The sequence below is a fragment of the Passer domesticus genome, chromosome 7 (genome assembly GCF_036417665.1).
Source record: "Passer domesticus isolate bPasDom1 chromosome 7, bPasDom1.hap1, whole genome shotgun sequence".
In the NCBI taxonomy this organism is placed as follows: domain Eukaryota; kingdom Metazoa; phylum Chordata; class Aves; order Passeriformes; family Passeridae; genus Passer; species Passer domesticus.
The window spans coordinates 58,049,237-58,069,354 of NC_087480.1; the positions used below are offsets into that span (position 1 = coordinate 58,049,237).

The following is a 20,118-nucleotide window of genomic DNA, read 5'->3' on the forward strand; positions in this document are numbered from 1 at the left end:
AAATTACCTCAGGCTTGATTGTGTATTTATGAAGGGTTTCTCTTTTCTTTTTTTTTTTTTAAATATTAACATAATGTAAGAAAATGACTTTATTAAGAACAGTGGAAAAATGTGTAGAGAAACAGAAAAGATTTTGTAGCAGACAGTCTGTAATGGGAAAAGTTTTGCTTGTTGTGCAGTCACGAAGGGCAAAGTCAGTGGAAAGACCTTGATTTTGATGGGCTTTTGATTAGGTTCGTTACCAGTGTGGGATTGTTCATCACAGAGCCTTGAGCTGTTTCTGGTTATATCTACATTCTCCTCAGCGAATGTATTTTGATTTCTCTATTTTTATATCTTTCCATTATAAGCGATTATTTTTAATAACTTCATTTACCTGCCTCATCCTTCTTGCTGCCTTCTCCTTAACCTGAATCCTGTCCCGATCTTTAGTTAAAAATAAAATTAACATGCCCATAATTCATGCAAACAAATGTTTTTTGCCCTGCAACCATTGCTGCATGATCTCTTGCAAATCCACGTTGGCCACTTTGTGCTCCTGACATTGTTCATTCCTGGAACAATTCTGATCTGCTGCAGTTTAATTATGATGTGTTTCAGTACACAGCTCAGCATGATGCTCATAGTGATGACTTAGTGATATTCTAAACCATGAAATAAATCTGATTGTGAGTATTTGGTATGTGGTTTACAATCAGCTGGATTATGACTTTTCCCAGTGGGCTCAGCCTTTCTATGGTGAGCCCACAGGTTGGAGTAGAACCAGAATTTTGCTGTGGATTGTTGTGGGCTTTAGGGTTGTTTTTATTTAAATGAAACTCATTATTTTTCATTGCTTGGCATCTGAACCATGCTGATACTACGTAGGTTTAGGCTGGGAGCTCCAGAGATGAGCTGAAATTTGAAGCTTGCATGAGCTGTATGGGCAGGGGCTGCACTCCTGGAAGGTGGACTTCATTTCATGGCCTTGGAAAAGTGTCTTGTGAATCCTGCTGGCTGCTCTTGGAGCTGGGCAGGGAGCAGGAAAGAGGTGACTGCTCAGGTCAGGGCACATGCAGGGCTGGAAGGGCAGGTTGGAGCCCTGGACATGCTGGGAATGTCAAGGTGCAGCTTGGATTCCACACAGACAGACAGGATCCTTTCCCAGGCATCCCTGGCTGATGAAAGAGAAATTGTTTGCAGTGACTTGGAATGGATTAAGTAGACAAAATATGAATGTTTGAATAAAGTAGTAGCCACAGCTCTTGTGTAGACAGTAAACAATGGTTTATTGACAGTAAACTCTTGCTCTTATGGTAAAATGTCTTAAATCACTTATTTCCTGAAAGGCTCAGGCAGGGTGTCTTTGGTCACTCACACATGTTTTGTACTTTATCTCAAATCAAAACATCCTGATTTCCAGTCTCTGGAACACATTACTGGTCCATGCTTCCCCTGTTTGAATAAAAGGTGGCAAACCCAGCTGTGCACTCATCAAGGCTGTTTTGAATAGCATCTCTGAGTTAAGAAAAGGCTGTGGAGAGATGATACCTTAGGATTTGTGCAGAAACATCCTAGGACTTGGCTTGACAAATGTTGTGTTGTTGGACAACTCCTCTTAATCCCTTTCTGCTTGGACTTTGCTGGGATTGCTCTGAAGGAATAGAGTGTTTTGTCTCCCCACCTGATCTCTCCCTGCTCCAGCCTCCAGGGTGTAAATGTAGCTGTGCCAGTGCTCACTCTCTTCTCGGATACTGTCAAAATGAGTCAGAAAAAATCATCCTGCTAGAAGGAGTTGAGGGATGTGTTTGTTTTGACAGCACTGGTTCTAAGGGTGATTGCACAACCAGTTGTGCTGGGCAGTGGAGTAACGAGGGGTGTACTGAGAATAAACCCAGGCACACAAAACTCACTTTGTGACCACTTCACTTGCTTCTACCCACGCAGAGACAGATGTGACAGATGTGAGAAGGAGACAGGACAGGCTGTGAGCACACTGGATGTGCCCTGGACTGGGTGACAATTGCTCCGTGGCACCGAGCCTGTGCTGACTCCTCTCACCTGGGCATGGGTGGTGCATCCATCTTCCACAGCAGGGTACAATGACCCCAATTACTTCCCCCTGGAGAGGCAGAAGGTGCTGTGCAGTGGGCATGGCAGAAGGAAGGGAACAGAGTGTGGGGGCTGCCTTGGCTCTTCCTCTCTAGAATGGATCCCTCCACCAGGGCCAGGCTGGGTGGGGCTCTGAGCAGCCTGATCCTTGTGCAAAGTTCCCTGCCCAGGGCAGGGGGAGTTGGAACTAAATAGCTCTTAAGGTCCCTTCCAGCCTCAACCATTCTGGGATTCAATGTTTGAGGCCTTGCCTATGGTCCTGAGTAGCCCAAAGCCTGGACTGGTCACTTCAAAAGTCTCTCTTGCAGCCCTCAGCATCCGAAGGACTCAAATCTGTGATCCTTCCAAATTTCTTTTCCAGTGAGGGACTCTCTGTGACCCTCTGTCTTGGGCTCTGGCCTCAGGAGGTGAAGATTGCTGAGCACTGTGTCAGCTGTATCCAAAGTGGTTTTTGTTTAATGGTCTCTGCTGCTGTTTATATTTTCTAATGCGCTACGGCTGGTGTTTGTTGCCATTAAAACTTCATTTGTTTGGAGGATCTTTTCAACAAACTGAAATCCAATAAATCATGAGGAAAATATTTATTATTTCAACTGGATAAGAAGGGGAGGGGGAAGTGGACAAATTAGTATTCCTTCAGCACCATGTTAAATGGGAGGGCACTGGGGCGTGTTCACCGTGGGACTTTGTCCCCACAGGAACAATTATTTGGCTGGACAGGACCAGCTGAGTGACAGATTCAAATTTGGGGGCAGAAGTGGAGCAGAAATACTCTGAGCACTCCAGCTTTGTCCTGTCTGCCCATGTAATCACACCCACAGATGATGGTAGTGAGCTCAGGGCTTCTGGATTAAAACTGTCAAAAATACAAGCCTCTAATGCCTGAGTTAGAAATCCTGGGCTGATAAACTGGTCCCACGTCTGCTGGTGGCAAAGCTGCTATTGTCTGAGGTCAGGATTTCACTCCAGGTCTGTTTTAGTTCACAGACAGTAGCAGACTCCAAAACCTTCATCCTGCTGTAGGGTATATTACACCAGCTCATGGTGGGATAAATGACATAAAGATCTGGAGCAGAATGTGGAAAATGTCATCACAAGCATCATTACATTAGAGCTGCGTGGCTTTATTTATTTGTTGAATAGTGAACTCAATTAGCAATAGGGTGGGATTTAGGACTTTTGCATTCAGACAGTGGTTTTGGCTGAAAATGCAGAGGGAAATATGGGAAAGTTGGACTGTGATTTCAGCATTTCACATAGAGGATACATTGCCTATTCACTTGGAAATGATATCTAATTTTTCAACATGACATATTTTTCAATGCCAGAAATAAAAGAAAACAAAACCAACTTGCTTTTGGACTGACCTGAACAGAAAAAATTCTGAAATATGTCCATGGCACTAAGGCAAAATCTCTGCATTGTCCAGTTAAGCTCAGAACAGGTGTGAAGTGTGGATCCAAATGATTGGAAGAGGTAGCAGGCTCTGCAAGGAATGGGAAAAATATATAAAGCACTTCAACAGAGACCTGGTATGTTTGCATGTATAACTATGACAAAATCTCTCTTTTCAGCAAGGAAGATGCCCTTCAGCACCTGTAAACCAGGCCCTGGATGTAAGCAGCTCCAAAATATTCATGCAAGGATTTGGCTTCAAAGTTTTACATTAAATCCAGTTTCCTCATCCTGCATGATAATTTCTACCCCACACAGTCCCAAAAGTCATCACCTTCACTATCAAGGCCTCTAGATGCTACTATAATGCCATTGGGATCCTAAATAAAATAAGTCAGTGTCCCATCTGTCAAAAACAGGACGTGTGGCAACCCTTCCCAGTGAGTCATCTGTTCAGCATTCCCAAGCCTTTGAGATCTCTGCACTCACCAGGGAGCTCTGACATTTACCAATGTTATCTTTCTTATTTCAGTTTTGGCACCTTCTTCCTTTCCTCAGAGACCATACTGGCAAAAACCACATGAAATGAGCAGCAGACATCATCTGTCATCTTTCTGAAAGGTTACTGGGCTTGAGTGTGTTGTTTGGCCACAGATGGTGGTAACTTCACCAGAAAAACAAAAACCCCCACCATGCAGTGAAGAAATCGTTAACTGGGCAGAGTTTTGCATGAGAGATCAATTTCTTGAAAGGGAAGAGTAATCCTTATTCATAGTGGCTTTTGGGATGACTAAACCCTCAAGAAGCAGATTAGAAAATGCTATGAAATGCTTCTCTTGCTATCATTTTCTGTGAATCAGCAATAAAGTAGTCACCCCCTTGGCAGCATTCCCACTGGGGTCAAAGGGGCTGGGGTTTCACCCCTGGAAGTCCTGCCCTGCAGGAGGGGCTCGCCATCAGTCTGTGTCCACTTTTCACTCCTGTGAGCACTTCTGAGTCTACTTACAGTGTTTCATAATACAGGAACAAAGGGGTTATTCAACAAAAATGAAGGAGGCAGAGATTTAAAGCAGATGAGAGTGAATGCTCGCTGCACAATAATGTCAACACCTGGCTTTTTATCGCTCAAAGTGCTTTACAGGAGTCACCAGTGCCATCTCTGTTTGACAAAGAGATGAAGAAAGATAACACTACCTGTTCAAGGTCACCAAGCAGACAATGCCAGAGCCAGTGTGGGAAATATCCTCCTCCAGTATGCAGAGGCTTCTGGTTAAAATCAAATCACTTTTATGCTACAGGGCTCACTGCTCCAGGTCAGGATGACACCAAGAATTCAGTGGCACGGACTGTTTGTGTGGAGAACAAGCACATGGCACGGGGAAGATGTAGGAAAGAATTCAGGTCAGACAGCAGCTTCTGTTTTTGCAGTGATCTGTCAGAGGACAGGAGACTCTCTGGGTGGATGACATGTTTCATTTTAGCTCTACTGCAGAGTGCAGAGCCAGCTGCTGCAGTCAGGGCTGTCCGGAAAACCCTGCAGGCTGCCCCAGGTGTCTGCTGGTCCATGTAGAAAGGGAGCTGCATTTTGGAAATCTACCCTGTCTGATGGGAGCAAGGGCTGGTTGTCACCAGAGATACTCCCACATAAAGGTAAAAAATGACCCAGTTTTCCTGGAGTTATTCAAGACTGGGCAGTGAGGCCTAAGCTAAACATTCTTATGAGGCTTCAGAATTTATCCAAAAAACCAGGCTGGACTTGAGAATTCTTGTACCTCCACACCAGGTCAGATGCTCTCCTTTCAAATGCATTCCAGGAGGCTTTTGCCACAGCCACAGTGAGTGCAGCTGGCTCAGCTGAAGGTGAGAGGGTCCTCCACCCTGCCAGACAACGCATCCTGCCATGTCCATGGATAGTCCCACCGTGAGAGTGAAGCATGTTCTCCATCTGAGCTGCTGTCCCTCCTTTACCTGTGCAAGAAGAGAAATCCCAGCAGCCCATTAACCCTTTCCAGACCCACATGTGCCTTTTAGTGGCATGATTCTTGGCAAGAGAGGCAACCTTAATATTGCTGTTGGACCTATGTGCATGTCTGTTGTTCATCATGTGTGAATTAAATGAACGACCCTGAACTGGGGAGAGAGAAACTAATGATTGCCATATTGTTTCCAGCAGTCTTCAAGCAAAAGAAGCTGTTTGAACTTTCCCCTAAAGACGCTTCTCCCTCTTGCAGTGGTTTTAAAATCTTGGGTTTCTACCCTTTTCAAGGTGATTAATATTGTAATGATACCTTCTCTACCTTCCCCTCCCCAGGGGAGTGGGCAAGCAGGGGGAGGAAAGCAGGACAGGGAGAAGAAACTTTTCAAAACTAACTCCATGTGCAGCAGTAAAAGGCGTGATAGCTGCTTCTTTTCCTCTCTCCTCTAGTTTCCAGCAAATTCCCTTGTGCTTTCAGGTATTTCATTATGTTTTGTTTTTAATTCCTCTTCAATGCACATATTGACATGCTTCTCTCTGTCTATTTCTGTCTTCCTTTACCCAGTAAAATGATCCCACTGGGAAGGTGAAGGTCCAGATAGAAGGTGGAAGGAAGGAAAGCATCTTTCCTCATTACTGAGAGCCAGACTGATTGATAGTGTGTGACTGAGGCAAAGACCCTCTTTGGGGTGGAGATCGTAGCCTCATCCTTAACATAAGGACAGGCATAAGGCTGAAACTAAGAATGGGGACTGCATTTGGAATGTATGACTAATTGTGGTGATTGCCTGGCCCTCTTCCCAAAAATTAGGGGAGAAGAGAATGCTGTAGCTGGCATTGTTTTCATCCTACAGGATATTTCAAGTGCTGTGCTTTGAGACTAAGGAAAAGACTGCATCCTGCTACCTCTGGCAATTGGAGCTGGCAATGTGACCAGAGATGATCTTCTTAATATTGCTTCTGACATCTGCACCTGGGTGGATCTTGCTCCATAACCTTGAAATGGACAGTAGGAAAAAGCAGCAGAAAAATGGGACAATCCCTCACATTGTTTGGCTTGTCAGTAATAAATCCTAGGGAGTGGAAAAGGCCTTCCTTGTTGGCAGGGTGATCCCATCATCTTCATATAAGAAAGAAATATTACAGACTAAAAAGAAAAAATCATGAATCAGCCAAACTTCCCCAGAGAGGTGTTGGAGGGGACTACATAGTCTTTTCTGGGCTTCCCTTCCCATCAAAGCTTGAACCAGATGGTCTTTTGGAGTTTCTTCCAACCTGTTCTGTGATTTTGTGATCATCAACATGTTGGTGGCTGGATGTCACTGCCAGTCAGCTCCTGCTGAGTGAATCTGTGCTGCTTGCACATCATTCCTCTATTATCTGGTCTCCTTGAAAACTTACATTGCAGTTTTAGGGGTTTTGGGGAGTCCCTTAGGATTATCTATGTGGCTGCTATCTGCCAGACTTTCCTCTGAGCTGTCCTGTTTGATCAGAGATGTGGCTCTGGAACCTGCAGTGAGTGGGAAACCTTCCTTCCTGACTGAGAATAGGATGTGCAAGCTCAGTCTTGGAAGGAATTTACCTGGTCAATAGTCTGGCTCAGCCTGGTGGCTTCCTGGAGCAAGGACAGCAAGTACAGAGATCTGAACTGCACCTCCAGTGCTGCTGTATTCTGTCCCTCAGCTTAATCACTTGTAGAATGTGGGTCTGGGTTCACTCTGCTGTTTTCAGGCTGATAACCCAGAATACACTGTAAGAAGTTCCTGTGACAGTTTGGTTCAAAGTAGAAAATTACAAACTAACACACCCCCACACCTCTTTGATTTGAATCCAATTACCAGTGGGAAGGTCCCTTCATTTGCTCAATATGCAAAGCATCCCCAGGAAAGAAATGTAGGAGAAGGGGGTCATGAAAGCTGAGACAAGATGTAAAGATGTTACAACAGAGGGCCAAGTTGAAGAGAATAGAGAATTGGCCAAGAAAATGTCATCAGTGACCCTTGTGATCACTATTTTCTTGGAATGGGGAGGATGGAAATCAGCTTGGAGTGGATCCAAGATGCTGGAGACAGGGAATACACCTGCTGTGCTTATCTTGCCCCAAACCACAGATGAACCCAGTTCCTCCAGAAGCTTCTGTAGCAATGTCAGTCCCAGAGGACACACCACTGTGAACATTTCAACAGGGACCTTTGTTCCTCAAATTGCAAAGGATTTTGAAATCTGACACAGGCGATAAGTCAGCTGCCTTTGTGGCTTTCCAGGGTTTTTTTGGTGTAGTTATTTGATTCTGCTAATATGTATTGTAAAGATAAAACAGTCCCAGTCTCAAATACTGGAAATCCAAGAGGAGGCAGAAATGACAAGGGAGAGCTGACAAGGCATCATGGGAAGAACCAGATCAAGGGAAGAAGTCAGCAAAACTGATGGAAACTATAATGTGGTCTGATAGCTTAGGTGGGCAAAGTTTGGGCTTGGAAAGGGTCATGAATTTCCTGGCTTCACAGGAGACTGAAGACAACATCACTCAAAGCCTTCTCTGCTCCAGGATGCAATTTCCTCCCTGTTCTACTGACGGAGCCTTTTCTGCTGTGTATATTTTTCTTTCAACCAGCTCAGCAGAAGTACTGAAAGCTGGCAAGTCAGCTCAGAACAGTAAGAGATCTTGTACAAATTCTTTCTTCTTTCACAGGTTGTTGAGACAAAGAGTAACAGAAGATTACAGATCAAAATGGCATTTTCTGTTAAAGATAGTAAAATCTTTCCACAGCTGATCAGCTGCAGTGCATGTGTCCTGGCAGGTCCTGAAGCCAGTTTTTATAGATCTCTTTAGAAAACCAATTAATTTGACTACTGACATAAGCGGCATGATAACCTTGATGCTTGCTCTCACTGAAAGAAGGGCTTCAATAAAAGCAAGGGGTCAGATTGTCCATCTTGGTGGCTGTATGGCACAAACCTCCTTAACAAGATATCTTACTTAACAAAAACAACTTAACAAAATATCTTACTTAACAAAATAGCCAGACTCTCTGTGTATGAACCCTTATTTACCCCTGCAAATAACAGGCCCTCCAAAGAGTACCCTACTGAAGGGTGTAGTGCACAGCTGTGGAGAGGTGATTGCTTCAAGAACCACTTTGCTGGCTGTGCACACACCACACTTTTAGCTCTTTTGAGGGAGGAATCATTGGAATTCTCTCCTGAGTGCTGTAAACAGCAGGGATTCCATGTAATCTCACTAAGTGAGCCACTCACATCTAACTCCCCAAAGTCAGTAAGGCTCCTGGACATGTGGGGTCCCTCTTACCACTTCATGTGGGCAGGTGGCATGTGGCAAATGTCCCTGACTTCTCCCAAAAGCTCAGAGCAGAGGAACTTCTGCTGCCATCTCTGCTTAGGGTAATTTTTAAGGGGGGCTGTGGCTTCTCCACAGGAGCCCATGGGGCGGTTGCAGGGTCTCTCTCCTGGCCTCATATCACCTGACTCAGGTTTGGAGTAGTCTGTCGTCATGAGCTCATCTAAAAAAGTGCCAGGTTGTCCTTGTGGAGGACTGGTTTAGCTGACCTCCAGGGGTCTCTCCCGACCTACATTTTCCTGTGGTTCCGGAATGGAATGGTAGTGAGCTCAGGACCTCTGCAGCACAGGCTACTTTTATTTCTACTCAATATGAATAGGAGCATTGTGTGGATGCCCAAGGGCCCTGACAGACAGGCCCTGGCAGTGACTGGAGCTTTTCCTGGCCTCAGCTCTTGGTCACTGTCTCTGACAGAGGATCTGGTGCTTGCAGCAGCAGGGAAGGTGTGAACTGGAGCAGCTGAGGATGCTCAAATTCCTTGTTCCTACAAAATGCTTGTCATGGGCCAGTCATGTTTTAGACCACAGCAGCCAAATGCTCAGATAATGGGAGACAGAGCTCTAGCTTTACACAGCCAAGCTTGAAAAATGTAGCCAAAGTGACTTTGGCTTGACTTGAGTGTGCAAAAGGGATGCTGCAGTCCTCTACACTGTTTGAATGCTAAACAAAGCACAGCATGGCCCAGAACACAAATGCATACGCAGTCTCCCACCTCTGAATACCAGCTTTGAATTGGCTTTCATTTTTATTGCATATTTGTTCACAGCAGCTGTCAGAAAGTTTAAATGCTAGAATTACTGCTGGAATAAATACATCCTTCCAAAGCACTGCTATGGCTCTCCCCGTTGGGAGTTTGTGTAATGTACTGAGTGGTACAAAAAGTATGCAGAGAGAACATTCTGCTTCCTGGAGGTTTCAGCCTGGTTTGACAGCTCGGTGCTGACTCACTGTCAGGACCTGGGTTTAAGCTCTGTAGTAAAGCTCTGAGGGTTGGGAAGCACAGCCATGGACATTGCCACAAATGGATGTGAAACCAGGCTGTTACCATCCTAGGTGACTTTTTGCCTAGGCATTGCAAATGCCATGGCATTCAGCCAGGTGCCAGCTTAGAGCAAGGGCTGCTTTAGGTGAAGAACCAGAAAAGACCCCAAAGTGGCCTCAAAATACAGGAGGAAGATGAACATTTCTTTTAGAGCTATTTTTATCCAATATTCTAATTTTGTCTTGTTCCCTTACATAACTTTCAGAGTTACAGCTGAATAAACTTTCAGGGAAGAGAAATATTCCTAATACAGCTCTAATTTTCTCCAGACTGAGTCTCTGAAATCATCCACAAAAGGTTTCCACTCCATGTATGTGGCAGTGGACTTTTCTCTTAGAAGGAAAGCATAGAAAGATATTTAAGCCCTGTAAGAGCTGAGTTTGTTCCTCCATGGCAAAAAGCAATTATTTTGTTTGATTTGGATGGAGTTTGTGGGAGTTGTGAGATGGCATCAGCACAACAGAAGCCCTTCTACCCCTGCCCTCCAAGACTGCCTTCTCTCCTGTCAGTTCAGGCTCCAGCAGTGCAGAGAAGGGAGATCTAGTTCTGTTCCCTGCCCCAGGGCTGATGGATGCCCTGGGCAGCCTCTCTGCTTGCACTTGGAGCACACCACTGGAGCTGTGAGAGGTAGGGAGTAGCTAGCTGAAGTTAACTGTGTTCTGGCTCTTCCCTGCTCTTCAGGGGCCGTGTGAGGCAGCTCACGAGTTTGCAAAACATTGAGGATTTTCTAATGCTCTCCAGGGACCAGGTGGGTCCCTGGCTGCTGCAGGATATGGCCGGAGAAAGGCTACCTTTTCTTTTCCCAATTCCCTTTTCATGTTAAATCTGCAGGAAGAAAATCACCAGATGTCTTCTCCAGCCCCTCCCCGTGTCTAAATGGGGAATGCTCAGTGTGGCAATCCAGAGAAGCCAGACTGGTGACCAGCTAAACATCAGGGACAAGGAAAACAAGGGCTTGGAGAAATGTGAAATCAGGAAAAATGGCCATAAAGGCAATGTACCTATATCCCAGCAACTCTTTTTTACAAAAAAATGAAGAAGGAACTTCAGTGGACCAGTTGTTCAATATTTTTTTTTTTTGATAACTGAAAAAAATTGTTGACAAAAATATAAAGCAAAATCACAAGACTGGTTGAACTAGAATGTTTTCTAGCTGTCTGCCTTTCCCCAAAACACAGCCTGTGCTTGGATAATAGTTTAAATTTGTCTAATGTTCTTAAGGCAGATGCAAAGGCCAGCAAATCCAGCGGGAGATTTTTTCACTGGCTTCTTTAGACTTTGGATGACTCCTAAATCTGTAGGCAAAATCACACGCACAAGTGTGATCAACATTTGCCCCTTTTTGGAAACCCATCAGCCCTAAAGGGCTGTGGCCATGTGTTTGTTATGTGTTTGTTGTTGCATCTTTCTCTGACTGTGTGTAAGGAAAGTGCAGATCATCAGGACCCGATGCGGCAGCGCTTGAGATCTTGGCCGTGGAATTGTTTATTGAACAGTGACAGACTGCAGCACAACCCTTTCAGGAATGATAAGGAAAGTTTTATGCAAGCCCACATCTGCACTTGGCTGGGCACAATAATGTCATGCTCCTGATTAGCCATAAATTTGTCTGAAGCACTCGCTGAAGTAGGAGCGCCCATGGTGACTGATTTCTGCCGCACAGCTTTTGTTGTTTCCACTGCTCCAAACTCAGTGTGCAGCAGTGAAATATAGCCCTCTAGAAGTCCTGGGCCTTGTTATTTCCTCTTCTGTTTCTGCTGCTTGCACTCTGCCAAGCATTATGATTTTTTAGTCCCTGTTAAAGGTAACTGTTCCAGGCCAGGTTGGACAGGGTTTGAAGCCACCTGACTCTGGCAGGTCTCTCCCAACCCAAACCATCCTATAAGTGAGTGAGAAATGTTTTTCTACAATCTTCTCATCTAGCTCACCTGTGGACAGTCAAATCATCTTTAACTCAGTGCTAAAAGATCCCTTTTCCCCTTGAGAAACATCCCTTACCTGAGCCACACTGCACAGAATTAACACAGGGAGTCTCAGTCTGGATGGGCCATGAGGTTTTCCTTGGACACTGTGATCCCATTCACAAAGCTCTGGGTCTTCCTGGCTCTGTCATGACCTGCAGCATCTATTAGTTATTAAATATTAAATATTGTTAGTCTATTGCAGTAGACTAACAATATTTATGACTTAGGCATCAAACAAAGGTAGTTTTTTGTCACTGTCCCTGTTCTAGAACCCCCCACAGCTGTGACAGAGGTTTCCAAAGCACTTGTGACATGTAATCCACAGAGGGTTTTCTGTGTAGTGCATCTCCCTGAAAACCAGTGGTGATTTCCTCAGGGTGAGAGGTTAACAAAGCTTTCTTGCACATTTAAAGCCTATTTCTGACGTTAGAAGTGGGGCTTTGGTGTTAGATATTGCCTTATCAATGTAATTGCAAAATACATTAGTAGCCATTTGCTGGTGTGTCTTTATATCTGGATTATGTCATTATAACCTTTTTTTTTCATAGTCTCCTCGTCTCTTATTGTGGGTTCTATGTCAGTACCATTGTCCTTGCAAATGGCTCAGGAAACAGCCAGTGGGATGTGCAGCCTTTTCTGCATTTGCAAGTAAAACCTAGAGCTCTTCTGCATGAATTAGAGCAGTCAGAGAGAAACTGTCAGCTAAATCTGAGAATGAACTGAGGATCTGAGAGGGTTCCCCCATGACTCCTGTTCAGCTGCTCTGTATATTGTTTTAAAGGACCCTTATGCAAGAAGTATGTTGCCTTCTGAAAGAAGAGATTGTTTTACTTACTTGTTGTGGGAAAGTCTTCAAATTACAGCCCTTCCTGCTTATATTATGGCATTCTAGGGCTCACTCACCCTGCTGTAGTTGCCCTGTGCTGTGTGGGACGCAGGATCCATGGCAGATAAATCCACAGCCAAAGCCTGTTGTTACAACAGAAGACTCTTGCCAGAGAGCCTGAGTTATTTCAGAGCTTCTTATTACAGCTGAATGCAGTCAATACTGGTGTGTGCTCTGGAAAGTGTGTGGGAGACAGGTCAGAGTGCCCTGGAGCACAAAGTCACCGTGTGGCTCCACAGCAGGTACAGCCTTGAATGGAGGCTGTGGTGATGGGACAGCTCCAAACTAACCTTGGACAAAACACTCCTACCCACATTCTGCCTGGAAGGCCCAGCTTTGGCTAATTCCACCATCACAAAGTGAGTCCCTTTCCAGGGAGATAAAGGGAAAACACGTTAATTAAGTCCAGGAAGTGGGCTGATCCCATTGGAAATGATGACAGTGATCTTGACCGGGATGAAACATTTGTGTCTTGAAATTCCCATTCATGGCTTTTCCAGTCCTGACTGCACGCTTCCCTATTTCCATCAGTGGCCAGGCTGCTTGGGTGGATTCCCAGCCATTCCTGTCACTGGTGCATCACCCTTTTCACTGCTTGGGGAGATCACAACCTGTCAGAGGAAACGTAGCTCACTCCTCACTCATTGCAAAAACAGGGATGTGATGCACCCATGAGGCATGAATGGCACTTGGGCTATGAAACATTTTAGTTTTGCCTCAAAAAAAAAAAGCTGTTTTGAGAAGAAGAAGTTTCTGACCCATTTTCTAACCTGCTGCATTTGAACATGAGGGCTCATGATCTCAGCAAGGGCGGGGGATTTACACAAGCATAACTTCACAGAGCTCTGGTTGTCCAAGAAATAGCATAGAAATTATTCATGGCTGAGAGCAGTCTTGAGAAAGCACTGCAAGGAGCATGAGGTTGGAGCTTTTCAAATCTCCTGGAATCATCTCCTTCCCTGAAGAGCACAGAGAGATCCTGGTGGTCCTAGGGTGAGGGGCAGAGGAGGTGGGTGCTTCATATCCTGAGTCTGGTTTCAAGTTGGCTGGCAGCATCTTTCAGTGGATAAAGGCTTTTGCATGCCTGCTTTGACTGGCTTGATGCACAAACAAAAAAATTAGGCAGTGTGTGCAAATTAAAATGCAATAAATCATATTCAAACCTTTAGAAGCAGCCAACTCAAAGATGCAGCTGTCAGGCCTGGCTGCAGATCCTGGGCCCTCATCAGGGTAAGGGGCATGAGCCTGAAGCCTGGCACCCTCTGTCCCTGGCTGCAGAGTGGTTTCTTTGCTGGGTACATGGCATTTTTCAGGCTGGGTACATGGCATTTGTCAGGCTGTGCTCTGGGCACGCCATGCTATATTTAAATATCTTTTGCTGGTGAGGGACTAAAGGGCCTCTAGAGCTGCAACTTCCTAAGAGTTATTCTGCAGATTCCTTCCTCCTTTCTTTTTTCTTTTTTTTTTCTTTTTGTTTTCCTTTAAAGGAAACTCTCAATCTTCTTAGGAAATAATCTTTTGTTTATGTCATGAAAAAACCTGTGCTCTTCTGGCTGGGAGGGTGGAAGGGCCAATAGGCAGAAGTGCCACTTGTGCCTTTCGATACAACCCAGCCTGTCTTAAATAAACATATGTTTATTTTTCTACCTTTCTGTTGAATTGCATCCTTGCCAACAGAGAAGGTAAAAGTATCCAGTTCAAAGGAGGCAACTGCAAGCGTAGGCTGACATCCTGTCACAAATATAGAACTGGCCCCATGACAATGCCCTGCTCGGGAACAATGGGAGCTGGGAGAGAGCAATGTGTGAATTAACACAGTCGAGGCAAATGATGAACAGCTGATGGAGGAAAAGAGCTGTGGCCAGGCTGCCAGCTCTCAGGGCTGCCTCTGAGTTGGCCTTTGTCCCCTTCTCAGAGCTGTGTGATGTCTCTGCTGTGCTCCTGTGCCAGCCATGGTGCCACCCTGGGGACACCAAGGACATGGGACACCCTTCTGTGCCAAACCACAGAAGAGATTTTCCTTCCCCTTTGCTCAGAGTGGGGCAGAGCAGCAGCTTTCATCTGCTTTTGCCTGTGTCCCACCTTGCTGACAGGACACATGGCCTTGGGGTGAGGGCAGCTTTCTGCCCTGCCCAGTGCTGGGGTCAGGATTGGCAGTGCAGGGAAGGGACCAGCACTGCAGGGAAGCTGCAGCCAGCCCGATTCCCTGCCCTGGGGACAGCTCTGGACAAATCCCTGTGGCCAGGTCATATCCTCCCTCCATCAGTATTGGAATGGCAATGGACACCCATATCCATGAGCAGGATGAGAGCCCCAGGCTCTGCTGAGACAGAGATTTATCCCAGTCGGGCTTTGCCATGAGGAAACCGAGTTCCAGGCTAATTAGGAACCTTAGTGACACTTCCTGTGATACCTGAGAAACCTGTCATGACTCAGTAAGAAGCAGCCTGTGGCTGTCAGTGGTTCTTGGTTCTGGCAGAACTCACCAACTCCTGTCCCAGTCAGGAGCAGACTGGGATAAGGAAGGGACCCGGGATAAGATAGGAGCAAATGACTCCATACCTGTTTTTCACCTTTACAACATGCTTGTAGGGACATTGCTGTGACCTTTTGGGCACTGATGGCTAAAGTGGGTGCACTCCCATGAATCCAGGCAGGATTTTCCCTCTGGTGAATCCCTCATATAAACTGCATTGAGTTTAAAAACATCAGAGCAGAGAGGAACTTTGTTTAGTTTACGTTCATCCTTGTTTTTCTTTGACTAACTACAGATTTTTTGTGACTGTCATGTTGAAAATGTTGGCTTGCAGTGGCAAGAATTCACCTCACTTTTGTCCTAAGCCACCTTCAGCTCCCGGGCTGAGCCAGCAGGGCAACAGCCACAGTGATAGCAAGTGGCTGTCACCAGCTTATCTTATCTGGCACAGAGAGTGTGGCATTTGTAAGCTGAAGCCCTGGGTTTTCTTCCCTTCTCTCTCTGTGCAACACAGGGTGTGCCCCATTTGACCTAAATATTTGTGAAGTTACATCCTTGGGACAGGCTGACAAAAGGTTATAAACTCATTTGTTTTCATCTTTTCCTAAGGCTGCAGCGAGGCATCACAGCTGCCTCACGTGAGTGCCTCACACCTTCCCCTGACCCAGCTGGTGCTGGCCAACATCTGAGACAGAGCTGCGGGCCTGATCCACACAATTCCTGCTTCCTTCCCCCCAGAGACCGTGGCAGCAGCTGCCTCATCACTTTCTGTAGCCACGGGCAGGGAGGTGCCATTGGGGATAAGAAGCAAATGGTGTCGTGGGAGATCAGGTGTCATGTCACTGTCAGAGGGACTCTGGGTGCTCTTGGGTGTGATGCTCAGCTCAGTGAGCCCCTGAGAATCTGCAAAGTGCTGGGGAGGGTCAGGGTTTTCCATTGACATCAGTGCCATTGGGTTCTTTTGTACCTGCACCATCAGCTGTGCTCATCTTTGGAGGAAGAGTGAGTTTTTCATGTTAGTGCATGGAAGGAAACCAGGCAGCTTAATCCCGAAAGTGAAGTGTGTGCTCATAGTAACACCAGTTTTTACATCTCCCCAGCACTGTTCAGCAGCAGCTGCACTGAATTATGGTTGTGGCACTGCTGTTTCTTTTTGGAACAGAGAGGAGTGAGGTGCAGCTTTGGAATTTAAGCATAAGACAGAGCAGAAGGCGTTTTTCCACTCCACTCTTGGCTTCAACAGTGGTCAAATTCCACAGCAACTTCAAGAGCCTCTCCTAATATGGGTGCCAGCTGTGCCCAACATCTGGGCTCCTCTGGGTGCAAAGATGCTTTTGCAGGGAGCAGTCCCAGGTGTGCATGGGGAACAGTGCTGTGCCTCAAGCCAGTGCTGCATTACAGACCCATGGAACTGGGCAGAAAACAGTGAGGATAAAAGACAGACAATATCCCAGAATTGTGTTATTCTGTGAGTGCCTTGTCTTTCACAGTGTATTTTAGTTTTTAGGCTGCAGCACCTTTGTGCTTAAGCACCACTTCCTACTGTACTTAGAGAGCTCACTCATGCTGCCCTACCAAGCAATCTCTCTTCTCAAAAAGGTGAACAAATCCACAGCCAAAGTGTTTCAGAGGCAGTGCACAGTTTCCACCAAACCTCCTTCCTGCTGGAGCTGGGAGAGCCTGCTCTGAGACAGCAGCTTGCCCTTTTTGTGTGATGTCAGTGGGCAGGTTTGGGGGACACTGGTGCCTGACTGCAGGTCAGTGGTCCCAAAGCATTCTCATAGTGGTGGTAGGTGGGTTATTGCAGGAGTCAGTGCAGCCCAGGAGCAGAAACATGCAGGCTGTGAGGCTGGTACTGCCTGTGATTTGCAGTGTGTGACCAGCAGTGCTGGGAGCTCAATCCCACTGTTTGCCCCACTCTGTTATCAGAGCTGCTCAAATGTTTTCCATTAGCTAATCCTTAACCCTTTGCAGATACAGACCAACCTTGCACTGGCACCAAGAGCCAGATCAGAAATAAATTCTTTATATTTTTTCTTTGGCAGATTTTTGCAATCACTGTTTCCCCACACCACTAAAAACCATGTGAAAATCATTTAGAAAGAAGCATCAACCAACAACCCTCTCCTTTCCCACAGGTGATATTTAAGAGGAACAAAATATCTGTGGAACAAAGTGATTTAAAAACCTCAAGGAGATGGTCAGAATCCAAAGTCAGAGATGACATTCTTTGAAAACTGACCATGGGATTCATTCAGTGACAGAAGAGTCATTTGGAAAAAAAAAAAAAAAGAAGCAGATTTCCTGGAGCAGGCCAGACACACCTAGGCAGGTCAAAGAACTTTATGGCTGTAGAGAACCTTCCCTATGTAACTATTCACTGAAAGAATACATGGATATAAGATTTCTGAGTTCTTGTCCAAGTGTTTCACCAGGGTAAAATTTTCTTTTCCTTGTAGCTGATCTAAATCTCCCATGCTATAACTTATCTTTAGCTGTGCACTTTTGAGAGAGCAGGTTTGGTCTTCTCTGTTAGCTCATAGTCTCATGGAAGCTACAATTCCTCATGCCATGTGCTTTGGCCTCACTGGCTCCCTCCCCTTCCTCAGGGTTGTGTCCTGGGAATTCCAAAGCTGGATGCAATATCCACACTTGGGCTCCCCATGCTGAACACAGAGGCAGAACCACTTCCTTCAACCTGCTGCTTACATTCTCTCTGTTGTGGCCCAGTACAAAGCTGAATTTTGTCCCTGGAAGGGCACACTGAGTGAGGTTTAGTTGCAATATAATAAATAACCCTCTCTCTCTGTGGCAGGCAGATCTGCAAAATGTCCCTGACTGACCTCCTGTGAGTCTCTATAAGCACCAGGGCCACAAAAGGACTTGAGCAATCCTGTATAGCTTGTACTTTTTTGTGCAGTTCCATGTTGCATCCAGCCTCTGATTGATCCTGTCATCAAAGGCTGGCTTTAAGTGTTTGTAAGCTCCCAACAAAACCAGCAGCAAAAGTAAAAACCTGTCTGCTCCTTGAAATTTCTGTCCCAGGATCTTTTGTTCCCTGAACACTGGTTCAGCTCTCTGGGAAGTGTAAAGATCTGGGAGAAGGCTCCAGGGAAACAGTGTCCTTCAGGTGTAGTTTTATTTCACTGATCTTGGAAGTTCTTGACCACTGGCTGCTCACTCTGGTTGCAAATGTATAAATAAACAGGAATGCAGCTGGAGCAAGGAGTGAACAGACTGGACAAACTCCTGTGTACAAGCTTTCCGCACCAAAGGCCCTGCACATTCATAGCTCATTGACAAATATATTATTTGTGTTGCCTGTGGGGATGGAGACCTGAAATTCTAGGAGGAAAAAGCGAATCTGTGGAGGCTCCCAAAGTGACCTTGTTACGTCCTGAATCTACAGCTGCTGAGCACCAGTGAGACTCCATTGATATACACTTTTCTCTGTGTTTAGGAAAGTCCTTTTTGGGTTGTCCCAAGGCCATCCATGCCATTCCTCCTGCTTCTGCCCAGCTGCTCTGTCCTAATTCTGCGCCTGGAGTGCACAAGACTTGCTTTGCTCTTTGTCCTCAGCCTTTTGGGTGCTTCCAGCTGTGCTCTGCTACCATGTCTGGTGGCACTGGAAATGGAAGTGCCACCAGCCACCCCCACCAATGCTACAGAGCTGGGGCCACACCATGACCTTGGGTCACCTGTGCCAGCAGGAGGGTGAGTTCTGTGTGTGTGTGTGTGAGCCAGCCAGGTGCTCTCAGCCCAAGCCCTGAACTTTTGCACCGTGCTAAGGGGAAGGTGGATTTTTTGGGGGTGGTGGGAAGCCTGAGAATCCAGCAGCATTCCTGAATCCAGACTAGGTGGGGCAGCGACAAGGGGATATTAGCTCTCCTTAGCAGTCAGTGTCTGAAACTTCCTTGTATTGTTTGTCCAATGCTAAGAGCTTCCCCCCAACACTAAAAATAGCTTTTTGTTTGTAAGTTCATTTTGCATTCACGTTTCCTCTCTTGGTTTTCTCAAGAGGTTCCTTGATATCTTTAAATTTGCTTGACCAACAGGAACAAAAGGCAGCAAAAGTCTCCCTGTGTGAAGATGGGGAAGTTTTCACCTCAGAAAGAGAGAGGGGGAGGCAGCTTTTAATATCTTTTTATATTTAGTGCAGGTTTGACGGGTGAGAGCAAACACCATGTTCAGCCTTTATTCCGTTTACTCAGTGAGAGCAGAAGGGGAATGCATTGTCCTCCTGGGATCCCAGGGAATAGTTGGCAGTGATACCACATAGTGAAAAATGCTGCTCTCAAAAAGACTCCAGCAACCACCAAGCAACAGCAATCACAGTGACTCCTAGCTCTACCCTTGGCAGCTGCTATCTGGACCAGATGTTGTCTTAAGTAAAAGGGAAATGCTGTTTTCTGGAAGAGAGGGATATCTATTATTTTCTGACATTATTGCTCGATTGATTTCTTTAAAAAGTAATGCCTTGTAGAATGTTAATAAATAGCTGTTTATTTTGACAGCAGTGTCAAGAGCATGCTAATGTGTTATTGTTTGGACTGTGGACACTTAAGATGTATAAAGGGTTGTGTTGCTAGTTCTAGGGAAGCAGGAGGTTTTTGCTCATGGTGGACCCAGTCCAGAGAATGTGCTTTACATATGGGTGTTTATATCTTGCTCTGTCTGTAAGAGTTCATTTGCCTGATGAAAGATTGTTTGCTAGCACTCTAGGAGCTGGCAGGGAGGTATTTATACCATTGTCAACTCTGATAAAAGTTTCAGATGTTACAAAAGCTCTTGGATAATATCGGGTGGTGGGGGGGCAAGGAAAGAGAATTCATTAAATCTGAATTTTTTCTTGATTTGTTAGTGTTCAAAAGGGATCTGGCCTGCAGGCCTTGGAATCTGGAACGATCTACTTGTTTTCTGTTGCAGTGAAC

At 45.7% G+C, this 20,118-nt stretch overlaps 2 long non-coding RNA genes across 4 annotated transcripts in view; one reads left to right on the forward strand and one right to left on the reverse strand.

The window, feature by feature from the left end:
* LOC135305394 (uncharacterized) overlaps positions 1-20,118 on the forward strand; it is a 115,153-nt gene that overhangs the window by 44,525 nt on the left and 50,510 nt on the right. The window lies entirely within an intron of this gene.
* Positions 1,354-12,232, reverse strand: LOC135304159 (uncharacterized). Its single transcript, XR_010365606.1, has 3 exons — positions 11,860-12,232; positions 3,459-3,577; positions 1,354-1,733 (listed from the first exon to the last, which is right to left on the reverse strand). It is a non-coding gene; the product is annotated as an uncharacterized LOC135304159 (long non-coding RNA).